The sequence below is a fragment of the Amphiura filiformis genome, chromosome 1 (genome assembly GCF_039555335.1).
Source record: "Amphiura filiformis chromosome 1, Afil_fr2py, whole genome shotgun sequence".
NCBI classification, from domain to species: Eukaryota; Metazoa; Echinodermata; class Ophiuroidea; order Amphilepidida; family Amphiuridae; genus Amphiura; species Amphiura filiformis.
This window is the reverse complement of record NC_092628.1, coordinates 45,190,867-45,203,104: the sequence shown is the minus strand read 5'-3', so window position 1 is coordinate 45,203,104 and position 12,238 is coordinate 45,190,867. Positions and strand designations below refer to the sequence as shown.

At 36.5% G+C, this 12,238-nt stretch overlaps 1 protein-coding gene across 2 annotated transcripts in view; it reads right to left on the bottom strand.

Annotated features, from left to right (window-relative positions):
* LOC140166338 (uncharacterized) overlaps nt 1-12,238 on the bottom strand; it is a 155,155-nt gene that overhangs the window by 16,261 nt on the left and 126,656 nt on the right. The gene's annotated exons all lie outside the window — the stretch shown is intronic.

The following is a 12,238-nucleotide window of genomic DNA, read 5'->3' as shown; positions in this document are numbered from 1 at the left end:
GCTACCAACTGCAGAACGAATTCTATGCTTGTATCAGAACACCTGAGCCTTCTGTTGGACTGACAAAATTGGCAAATATTGTTGTCAAATTCTACGCCCCTATGTGGTTCACAATCAAAAGCAATCCTTCTATCACAGATGCACCTAGAAACTTCTTATAGATGATAAAACTTTTGCGACACTTGACAACCACTGAGAAGAACATAGCCAAGAGGGCAATGCAAGAAATGCCTTTTCTGCTCACCCAGAAAACCTCCTCCTTGCAATGGCAGCTGACAGCACTCAAATCATTCGTGAAGAGGCTGTTAGATGGATACTTTCTGCACGGAAACACACGGTCAATGTTGCAGAGCATTTTGACGGCACAGGTGAAGATGTACAAGACGAGCTTGCCAATGTAGAAGTAGAGGGATATAGTGATGATGAAGCAGAAGGAGACACGTTTCCTGATGAAGACTACCCAACAGATGAGACTGTACGCTTTTTCAAAGTCCCTCAGATCAAGTTTGGAGCATCGGCTTACAGCAAAATGATAGATTGGCGCAAAGAGCCTGTCACTGAGCCACCTCTGATAAAGCACGTAACTGATGAGCAGGTTAAAGATATAGTAAATGTCCCACTAAATGTACCCAAATATCCATGCCACACACAATCAGTGGAAAGAGCGATAAAGTTGGTGTCTGAAGCCAGTGAGAAGGTATATGGGCAGAAGGCAAGGGATGGTTACATTCGTCAAATCTGCCGATCACGTGCCTTAACCCTAACCGCCTAAGGGCTTTTTGGCGACGGGAAGGGAAAGAAGGAAGGAATAAAGAGAGAAAACAAAGAAAGAAGTTGTTTGCTCTGGGTGGGATTCGAACCCGAGACCCCTCGCATGCCAAGCGCTGGGTCGGCGACACTTTGCCACGGGTGTTGGGCTTCGCTGGCCAGCGAAACCGTGCCTATATATCACTTAGGGCGATTGCGTCCACCACGTGGGATGCACGCACGAACAGCGCATATATCAAGTAGTATTTTGTAGTACCCGTTCTGTTAGGGTTAATGCCAGTATTTGAATCAAAGAAAGACTTTCAAGTGTAGTGTTAGGTGACAATAATTTGCATCACAAGTGACATTAAACGTGTTGAAAGGTAAATATACAAGGATGATTTATAAGGTCCAGTATATATACACAAAAATGGTTGAAAAGACTTTTGATTTCCTGAAGGTAAACAGTAAACCGCTAATATGAGTGGAATATCATTTGTCAAATTTCCCAAATTTTTTGTCCATGAAAATATAAAATTTTCCCGTCAAAATTCCTTATTTTTAATGTAATGTTTATTGGGATGTATCTTCAAAAGTGGCGACGTATGACGGGTTTTGTCATGATGGGTCACATATAAACAGCTACAGATTCATTTAATTCCTTTTTAAGCAAGTCCGGTAATAATACATCAATCTAATTTTGTCATGGCTATGTTATTAGAAGTTACCGAGTTTTGTATGTGTAATATTTATGCGATATTGGTGAATATTGGACATCTTAGCATACAAAGTGTTACGAAATTCAGAGAAAAGTATTGTATATAGACTATTTTCTATAGTAGATGATTAATTTGTGTTTGAAAAGTGCTTCTAGGTGGATAAAATGTACGTTTTGAGGCAACATGTCCTCTCATTATGTATCTGTTCTTTGAATATCTGACAAAATGTGCATATTTAAGTATATAGGGGAATAAGGGTGGTGGTGGGGTCTGAAGACCCACTTCAATTATTTTTTAAAGTGCATATTTGTTCAAGTGGGGTCAAGTGGAACACCTTTTGGCCATGGCCGATTTGAAATAAAAACCTTCCCTATTTATGACCCGCCCTAATGTACATACTAACTTCAGTCTATAATAGTCTGTGAAAAATGCAGAGCATATAACACACACATGTTCTTCCTTAGCTCTTTCAGCATTGACGGTTTCAGTTCATTTCTCAGTGTTGCTTTCTGTATAGTGGAATAAACTGTCGTTCAACGCTAAACTTGTTCCAAAGACTAAATTTAATATCAAAAGCATATTCGCGGCACAAGGTTTTAAGATAATGGGACAAAACTCTGTCCGGATAACGTTTCATGTTTTGGATAAGATAATTATATGCAAATATTCCACATGCATAAACATCAAGAACCGTTTCATCGATATTGGATAAGCATTATATAAATACCCGTGATAGAAATGATATCAAAGTTTGAATTAAGCAATTCTAATTATATTCAAGAACGTCAAGATTTTATAAATCAGTCCAAACAATCTACGTCACACAAGAATCGATCTTGGAGACCGACCCTTACACTTGAACAAGTCAGCGACTACTTTACATTCTTGATTCAACTTTGCTCTTATCCCTCTGGACCAAAATTACCTCTATTTTCAGTTCAAATGCCTCAATACTTAATTAAGCGTCATGAAAATTGAATAATGGCTCCCTGTTGCATTGCATGAGATGTTTAAAAATCAGCAGACTTGTTATTCGCTAATTTAAGTCGGTTTCTTGTTTATCATGTTTCTGTAATGTGTCTGTGTACGATATAATGAAAGAATGAAAGAGTGAATAATACATCGGGGAATAATCAAGGTGAGTTCAGTGAGACATATGAGAATACATCTTTAATTTCATTACAAAAGAGGAAGAGGAAACCGCGAAGACGCCGCCGTTATCAGTTGAGTTGTTTGAGGTGGGTAAGGTTATATTGAAATGTAAAAGGGTATAAACATCATCATATAAGTGTTACAGGACACGAGATTGGTAGGCACAACACATACTCTACGGTGTGTGTGTGTCAGTATCTCATAAACATATTATGCCAAATATGTACAAACAAGAGGTGTCATAATCAAGGAAAATTAATGCGGTAAATGATATTGATACAACAAAACATTAGCTATATCAGGTAGATAAAACAGAAAAGCTTACATCAAGGGTTGTCTGCGTTATTTCCGCTTAATTGTACGGAGGCTTCAGATTAGACAACAACTTTATAGCAAAAGTGATGGTATTGTTGTCTTTCCAGCTTACAGACAGATGCCCAATTCGATAGAATAACTTCTTTTGTAATGCTAGAATAGCTCAAGAGTTTGTGAGTAGGATAGTATAATGTCATGGTTGGGGATTTATATTGATTGTGCACCAATAATGGTGATGTATAAATTAAAGATTACACCGTTCCCCATATGTAAGACGGTGTTCTTTATTTACATACATGTAGGTTTATTATAAATGCACAATCCATATAAAGGTGATAACCTTATCCAATTCACAATTTTCATTATACACGTAATATTTGAGCGTATTCTAGCGTAAAAGAAGTTATTCTATCGAATTGGGCATCTGTCTGTAAGCTGGAAAGACAACAATACCATCACTTTTGCTATAAAGTTGTTGCTTAATCTGAAGCCTCCGTACAATTGAACGGAAAAGAGAAACAATAATAACGATAGGATTTTAGTCATAATCATCTTAACACAGGTACCTAATAGACCTGGGGTCTGCACTTCAGTCTCCGGCCGAAGAAGGTAGTCGAATTCGGCCGGCGATCATGCACGGAGACTTATAGGCTTGTGAACAGGTACTGTCATTGATTGGTTAGGGTTAGTTAAGAGTTGGGATTATAGGGTTAGATTTAGGGTTACGATTAAAGTTATGAATAGGCTTAGGGTTAGAGTGAGGATTAGCTTGCACAAAATAAATACATGAAGGTTGGACCCAAAGTAGCTGGACAAATCAAAAGCTAGAGAGGGCTCAAACAAGATCAAAACGCTCATCAGAAAAGTTTGTAAGTATTAAGAACCGAAATCCTATCGTGATCGACCAGTAATGAGCATAAGCCATGTTCGTATGAAGGACAATGTAAACTAATGGCGCAGTTTTCAATGAACATCTCAAGTTGCAATTTTTCTGATTGAATTAAACAGTTCAAAAATACTGATATATCATGTCACAAGCTGCACGTAATTCAAACAAAAATAGTTTTTACACAGGCTACGCTTGTAAGCATTACCTTGGGAATTTTAGGTGTGACACATAATATGCCTACCTAATTATTACGTATATGCATTTGTGAGTCAAATACAACTCATAAATCTTCCAATAGGGTATGACAGATTACAAGTAGAATGATAGCCTCACGAGCAATATTTTTCGGGTAGCAAATTTTCTATTTATGAAAAACAGTGTCGTTGGGTATTGATCCAATGGCTCGACGATCCTGGAGTCAAGACATGTAGCGAACATGGGTGAATATCGCCTTTGCAAAATGCGACCTAAAATTAAGAATTATACGTATGCTTTTCACGTGGGATCATCCCCATTACAACTAAATTGTACAATGTCAGTATTGATGATGCTTTTAGTGTATCAAGCACATTATTATCTCATTTAAAAATGAGATGGTGTTATTACATTAAATGATTACGCATTACACATGGAAATACGCCCACTTTGAGAACACGAGTACTTATTAATGGAAATACCTCAATATATTTAAAAGCAATAAACACTTGATATACGTGTTTAATATATTACTCTTACCTATACCCTTTAAAATCGGTAGATTTTTGTATTATTTCTGAAAGGACATCAAAATATAGCCAGGTAATAAATCAACATGTTACGTTGACCACACTACATTTTACGTTGAGTAAAGTACACTGACCGTGTTTAAAAAAAAGTACACTATTACAAGTCAGTGGGGTGTTTTCTGATAACAACTTTACAGCAAAAGCGACAGTATAATCATTTAGTGCAATCTCCATAACGCATCAGTTTCTCAAATTTATTTACACCATGTGATTTATTTGAGTTTAGTGTGCGCGTATCCGACGAACGGTCATTTAAAGCGAATTGCTGCATCGCGTATCAGATGCTTTAGGCGATAAACGAAACACGTTGCTCATGCAATGCTGACTATTAAGAACAACTCGCTGTAAATAATTATGTTAAAACCAATTGATTGGCATTGTCTAACATAAACCTTTTAAATCCCATTACCAATTCTATAAAAGGGCTTCACCACAATGCCCAACCTAAGTTACCAGATGCTATCACAGCGGACACCTATCAAATGGCAATGGTTACCACTTACCAGTATTATATAGACAATGGGCCCTAATTTATTTATGTTGAATAACAGTACATTCATAATCTGTTTGTCCCGTCACGGGGCCTAGTCCCGTTGATTAACCCGAGAAAGTGTGAAACCTCTTGTATGAGGGTAAGAAACAGATTGGATGCAAATTCTACGCAATAAAACGGACCACTAGTACGGTGATGTGGTTGTCAAGCTCGGCAGATCAAAAATTGGGCCTTTTTATCGAATGAATCAGTGTTCTTATATGTTTTAGTTTTCTTTGTGTTGTCATCAGACAGAACACTAAAGTTTTGTCAGACTATTGTTTGTGTACACTTGTGTTTGTGTAATGCGGGATGTAATGTAACCGAATGCAGAAACAAAAATGAATATATAGTGCAATTGCGATTAATACTCAAGCAGAATAATAGATTTTTATGAAGGTGACCCAAGTTACAGGAGATATATAAAACAACACAGTGTATGTGTATCTATCATTCCTTTGTACTGTAAATCTCATTTTCTTCTTGAGAGGCGCTATCTAACTTTCGGGCAGAAAATCTATAAACTTCCATTACAAAAAATCGTAGAGACCATCAAAATAATAAGATTGAATCAAACCTGTGACCGTAAAAGAATTGTCTGCATCATACCATGAACGTATTTGAATTAATCTTACTTAAGTGTCAAATAATAAAACCATAATTGACTGTGTAGACATTCATTTCCTACCTCTTGCGCAAAACTTGTTAATGTCAGGGTCTTTTTCAATATAGATCATCTGTTTCCAGAATAACAATCTTTAAACTAAACGCAAATAATATCTTGTCAACTGCTTCCGATTCCACCTGTTTCGCATAAAATGGAACACTAAAAAATGGATCAAACTCGGGAGATCAAACATTGGACCTTTTTATCGAGCCAGTGTTTGTATCTGTTTTAGTTTTCTTTTCCATACTCCGTATTTGTTATGTTGAAGCTATGACCCACCAACACAGAGATACCCTTTGGAAGACAACAATTGGTTGTTCCTGGGTGTTTTTTTCTAATCTATATCGGTAAGTTATGGTTTGAAAATCGCTGATCAAAATTAGACAAAAGTGTCTAAACTTTGCGGTCTCGTTTTGGTACAAGACAGCATTTTCTTCTCTGTGTGCATATTAACGTTAGTCTAAAGTTTGTTAAAAACGCAGTAATAAAACACACAAATGATCTTCCTATGCTCATTCAGCATTTATGATTTCAGTACTTTTGTCAGTGTTGCTCCTGTATAATGGAGTGAACTCTCTGTCAACACTTGTTCCAAAGATTATAAACATACTCAAACCCATGTTCGCGGCATAATGTCTTAAGATAATGAGACTCATGGTAACGTTTTGTGTTTTGGATAAGATGTATGCAAATATTCCATATGCATTAATAACATCAAGAACCGCCTCATCAATGATTGGATGCAAGTATTGTATACCTACTGTATATAGAAACCGCATAAGAAGTTTAAATTAAACAATGCTGATTATATTCAAGAACGTCGAGATTTTTTGAATCAGTCTGAACAATCTACGTCACACAAGAATCGATCTTGGAGACCGACCCTTACACTTAAACAAGTCAGCGACTACTTTACATTCTTGATTCAACTTTGCTCTTATCCCACTGGACCAAAATTACCTCTATTTTCAGTTCAAATACCTCTGAGAATAGAGAATTGAGGGAGAGCCTTAATTAAGCGTCAAGAAAATTGAATAATGGCTCCCTGTTGCATTGCATGAGATGTTTAAAAATCAGCTGACTTGTTATTCGCTAATTTAAGTCGGTTTGTTTACCATGTTTCTGTAATGTGTCTGTGTGCAATATAATGAAAGAGTGAATAACTAACATATCGGGGAAGAATCAAGGTGAGTTCAGTGAGACATATGAGAATACATCTTTAATTTCATTACAAAAGAGGAAGAAGAAAACGTGAAGACGCCGCCGTTATCAGTTGAGTTGTTTGAGGTGGGTAAGGTTATATTGAAAGTAAAAAGGATATAAACATCATCATATAAGTGTTACAGGACACGAGATTGGTAGGCACAACACATACTCTACGGTGTGTGTGTCAGTATCTCATAAATATATTATGTCAAATGTATACAAACAAGAGGTGTCATGATCAAGGAAAATTAATGCGGTAAATGATATTGATACAACAAAACATTAGCTATATTAGGTAGATAAAACAGAAAAGCTTACATCAAAGGTTTGTCTGCTTTATTATAAATTATGTCACTCTTTGTAATTGTACGGAGGCTTCAGATTAGACAACAACTTTATAGCAAAAGTGATAGTATTGTTGTCTTTCCAGCTTACGGATGCCCAATTCGATAGAATAACTTCTTTTTGTAATGCTAGAATAGCTCAAGAGATTATGTTGTTTTAAGGGGAGAGTAGGGGTGGGGTTTATGTTGGGGTGTTATATTTATATACATGTAGGTTTATTGGTGCACAATCCAAGGTGATAAAATTATCCAAAGTTTTCATTATATATATTGAGTAGACATATTTCGATTTTTACTTTTCACAACCTGATTCCGCCACGTTTGTTTCCTACAAACATTTTATAAAGGACATTTGCGTGCGAAAAAACAAACAAAAACACATATACTGCTCCAGAAAGTATCCTTACACTTGGAAAAATAATCACAATTTCAAAACTGAAACATATTTGAGTTTTTTTAATAGATGCACTATCTAATCCGGCACATTTTGACACCACACTGAATCCAATGAGACTTCAAGAAGCAAAGTTACAAGCATTTGATTTAAAAGTGACACACTAGCCTATTCAAAACTCCACGGACTAGACATCTGGTTTGAGAGTGGTAAGTGGCTAATTTGTGTGTGCCTTTAATTTAAAACAAAAGGAACAAAAGAAAACTGAAACAAAAGAGCTGACAAATAAAATGCAAGTTATGAAAAGTTCAGAGAAGTAAAATCTGAAATAAATACTGCTTTAAATAAGGCTTCATTGAAAAAACTGTGCAGTCTCTTTGTTGCGTTTGTTGGAATCTTGTTGCGCCTTGTAGGCCAATTTGTCACTTTTAAAACGGGACCTTCGTCTATTCAATTGCTTGTAATTGAGGTCACATTGGATTCAATGTGGTGTCATAATGTGCAGGATTAAATAGTGCATCTATTAAAAAAAAAATTTACCCCAATATGGTTCAGTTTTGATATTGTGATTATTTTTCCAAGTGTAAGGATACTTTCTTGGCGCAGTATAGTAAGTTTTTACATCGACCGTTACACAAACTAGAGGTCTGAGCTAGTCTGGACAACAGAAATTCGATTGTTTAAGTTGAAACAAACAAATCCTCAGATAACTGAAATGCCAAGGCTAATATTTGATTGCAGCCCTTTATGTCATACGATCAGCAGTAGAGGTTAATTGAGAAATATATCTTGTGTGTTCATTATTCTATCATCAAACCTACTAGCAGATATTGAAGTTTATTCACAAACATGACCTTTCATAATGATTAAATAATGATTAGTAGGAAATTGGTAGTCATAAGTATTGTTGTAGCAAAACTTATATTATTTCAAGACCAATTTCACTTTATACATTTGTGAGTACATATTATTGTGTTTATTTAACTTGCTGTTCTTATTGTTGTTCGTGTGTGTCGTGGTCACACCCATATTATTTCTATAAATAGTTTATTACGGAGCGTATTGACGTTCCATTAATAGTTACACGTCGAAATAATAGTACTCTATCTGGTATAATTTGACGCTGCACATATCATTTTTTATGGGTATTTTTTTTAAAGGTAAGATACGAATCTTTTAAGATTATATATATTCCTATATAGTAACAAATTATAGTGAAACCATCACTAGATACAGTGCTCAACTATAACATATAGGAGCGAAATATATTATTATTATACAAATGAAATTACCACATCGCATTGCGATGTGGTAATTTCATTTGTATAATAATAATATATTCCTATATATATAAGATTATATCTTAATACTAATTATGGCGTGTCCGTCCGTCCGTCCGTCCGTCCTCTGTCCGCGCGCTATCGCGTGCGCGCGGCTCACTAACGCGTGCTCGCGGTGCGAATCGCGAGCGTCCGCGCGGCATCGCGAGCGTCCGCGCGGTGCGCTATCACGTAGTTCGCAGAGTACCAACGGGCGCAGTGCGAGCATCAGAAAGGCGCAGTGCGAGCATCAGAAAGCATTACAGTGTGGCTAATCGTGCAGGTGCATCTGATCGGATCAATAGGCCTATTTTCAACACACACGTGCAGAGGCATATTACTCAGAACATGGCTATTTCCAGGGTATTCTTTAGGGGGGCTCATATGTGGTAGCAGGACAGGGCTTGGAAGAGGCGAACGATGGGTTTCCAGATTACGGCCAAGTAAACGTCACAGCTACAAAACTAATAAGTTGATTATTGTGTCAAATTGAGTCTTCATCATTGAGAGACGTATATCATAGTTAGTTTAAAAGGTCAGGGCAGGTAGGCCTATGGGTAACGGGTGTTGCGTAATTAGAGAAAGTCCTATCACGAGAACCACCCAACCCGAGAACCACCCAATCCGAGAACCGCGAAATCTAGTGATCATAATTAGCCTGAATCCTTCTGGCCTCTAATGGCGGCGCCTTTTTTTACCCACAATCCTTCACGTTGCCTTATTCGAGGCCTGAATTCTTTTGGTGTAAAAAGAAGAGCACTTTGACAATGGAATTACGATGTCATTAATAATTAATTAGGCTGTTCTGATCATGCGCAGTAGGTCAACACAGGCTTTAGTCTCCTCCTCCGCCAGTAATAATTGAGTGAGTAGGATCAAACCGGCAGCAGAGGAGACTATCATGACGAATTTGCTGTCTACCGTAGATAGCCGATAATTACAAGTAATTTTCATAGGCCTATGCATAAAATAAAAAAGAACCCAAAATGCCCGTATCGTGGGGATATTATATAATAAATATGCTCTTGAAATAAATATGGCATGATTTTCTAAATATTAGGCAATCATCATGAGAAATTAAAATATGCCCCTGGGCTGAATAGCTCTCATTTTCTTCGGAAGTGGGAGGGTCCCACATTTTCCAAAAGTCGGCGTCAATAAAATTGCGACCCCTTCCCTATTTCGGCAACAAAGATTTTATGACCCCCATAAACAGGCTCAAAATTGTATTAAAATCAGTCTTTTAAAATAAACACACTATCTGTGGTCAACTTGTGACTCCCTACATTTTGGGCATCAACAATTTTTATGACCCCCCCCCCCCCTCCCCTATTTTTCTCCCAAAAAAATTATGACCCCCCCCCCTATATTTGGGACCCCCACGTCCGAAGAAATTGATAGCCCCTGAATGACTGCACTAACCATTTTGATATGTCCAGTGGGGGCCAGGATTTTTTGGGGGAGGGGCATAAAAATGAGGGGGGGAATCAAAGATGAAAAACATTTGCCTAAAATTTTCTCAGTATAGTCAGTAGCCAAAATGTTTGAAATTCAGTCTCCAAATTTTTGTTCAAGAAAACAAATTAAGACAATTCAGTTGCGTTAAATTTGGCCAAAATATTTGGTAGGCCTATATCCAAATTTCTTTTTAAAAAAATGGTTTTGATTGGTCAAATTCTCTGCAGCACCCCCACAAATGGCCATTTTCCCCTCATCAGAACAAAACATTTTTCCCCTAGCAATTTTACAAATTTGTAGGTTTTTTCATGTTCCATAAAAAAAACCTCAACCATTAATTTATTGATCAGTCCTTACACCAGAAAACAAACACATAGATACATGTAAATTTGTATTATTATTCATTGTCATTTTATTTTTCTAAGACATAACTAACATAGTGCAAAAACACATCGAGTAGTCCAACATGCAGTCAGTGTATAATTCAAACAAAAATACATGATTAAACAAGTCTTACATTTTTATAATAAAAACATTATTTAAAATTAGAACATTTTACTGGCAGTGTCGAAACTGTATTATTTTGAATAGGCATACTTAACATTAAACATAATTTTTAAAGGAATATCAACATTGAATGAATAGGCCACTTTTTGGCAAGCCAAGAGGGGGGGGGGGGCAAGCGATTTTTGGCACACATTCATGGCGCGCCTTTTTAATAAAATGCTCTAAAAGGCTTAGGAAAACAGTACGAAAAACGCTTAAATATGCAAATTTTTAAAACCATTTAAAGTTTTCAAATTGGGATCCCAAAAAGCAGGCCGAGAGGGGGGGGGCAAGCGATTTTTGGCGAGCCGTTTGGAAATTTTACCCGGGGGGGGGGGGGCTCATAATTATTGCACAGCCCCTTACATGTACACTGATACCAAAATCTCCATTTTGATGAAGAAAAGTGGAGATGAGGCTGTTGAGTTTACCATTCTCCTTTATTTCTCAGGACTAGATGAGCAGATGAGAATTTTAAAACAATTTAAACCATTTTAATTTTACAAAGATGAAAAGCATTGGTTTGAACACCCTATAAGGCCTACTTTGATATAAAATTGGATCAATTGAGCCCATATTTATTGGTCGAGCTACGAGTTGAGTTTTCAAATATTGGACGAGGCGTAGTCGAGTCCAATATTTGAAAACTCATAGCGAGACCAATAAATATTGGGCGTAAAGCATACAATTTTATCATTATTATGTTTTAGATCAAATATTTTCACACACTTGGATTCATCAAAACATAATATTGACTGGCATTGATCCCCAATTTTATTTAGTTAAAACCCTATATTATTGAAAAGTGCATTCTTAATTTCCAAATTTTGATTTTAATTTCACTATCTACAATTACGCCAAAAAAATTGTTAGCTTGTCCATAGATCACTTTCAGAAGTTGGGTCAGTGGGACTCGGAAGTTTTTAAAAAAAAGTACATGTACCGTATTCGTCCGAGTATCAGTACCATGTTTGAGTAAACCCCCAATTGGGATTTTACTTTGGATTTGTAGTGTCCCTGGACCTAGAGCTGAATGCTAGGATCATTCATGGTTGACTTTGTAAAAAACAATAATAATAATAATAACATGATTTCAAAATGCATTGGATTTGTATCCATTTTGAAACCATTAATAGACCATGACATCATTGACATGAATACAAAA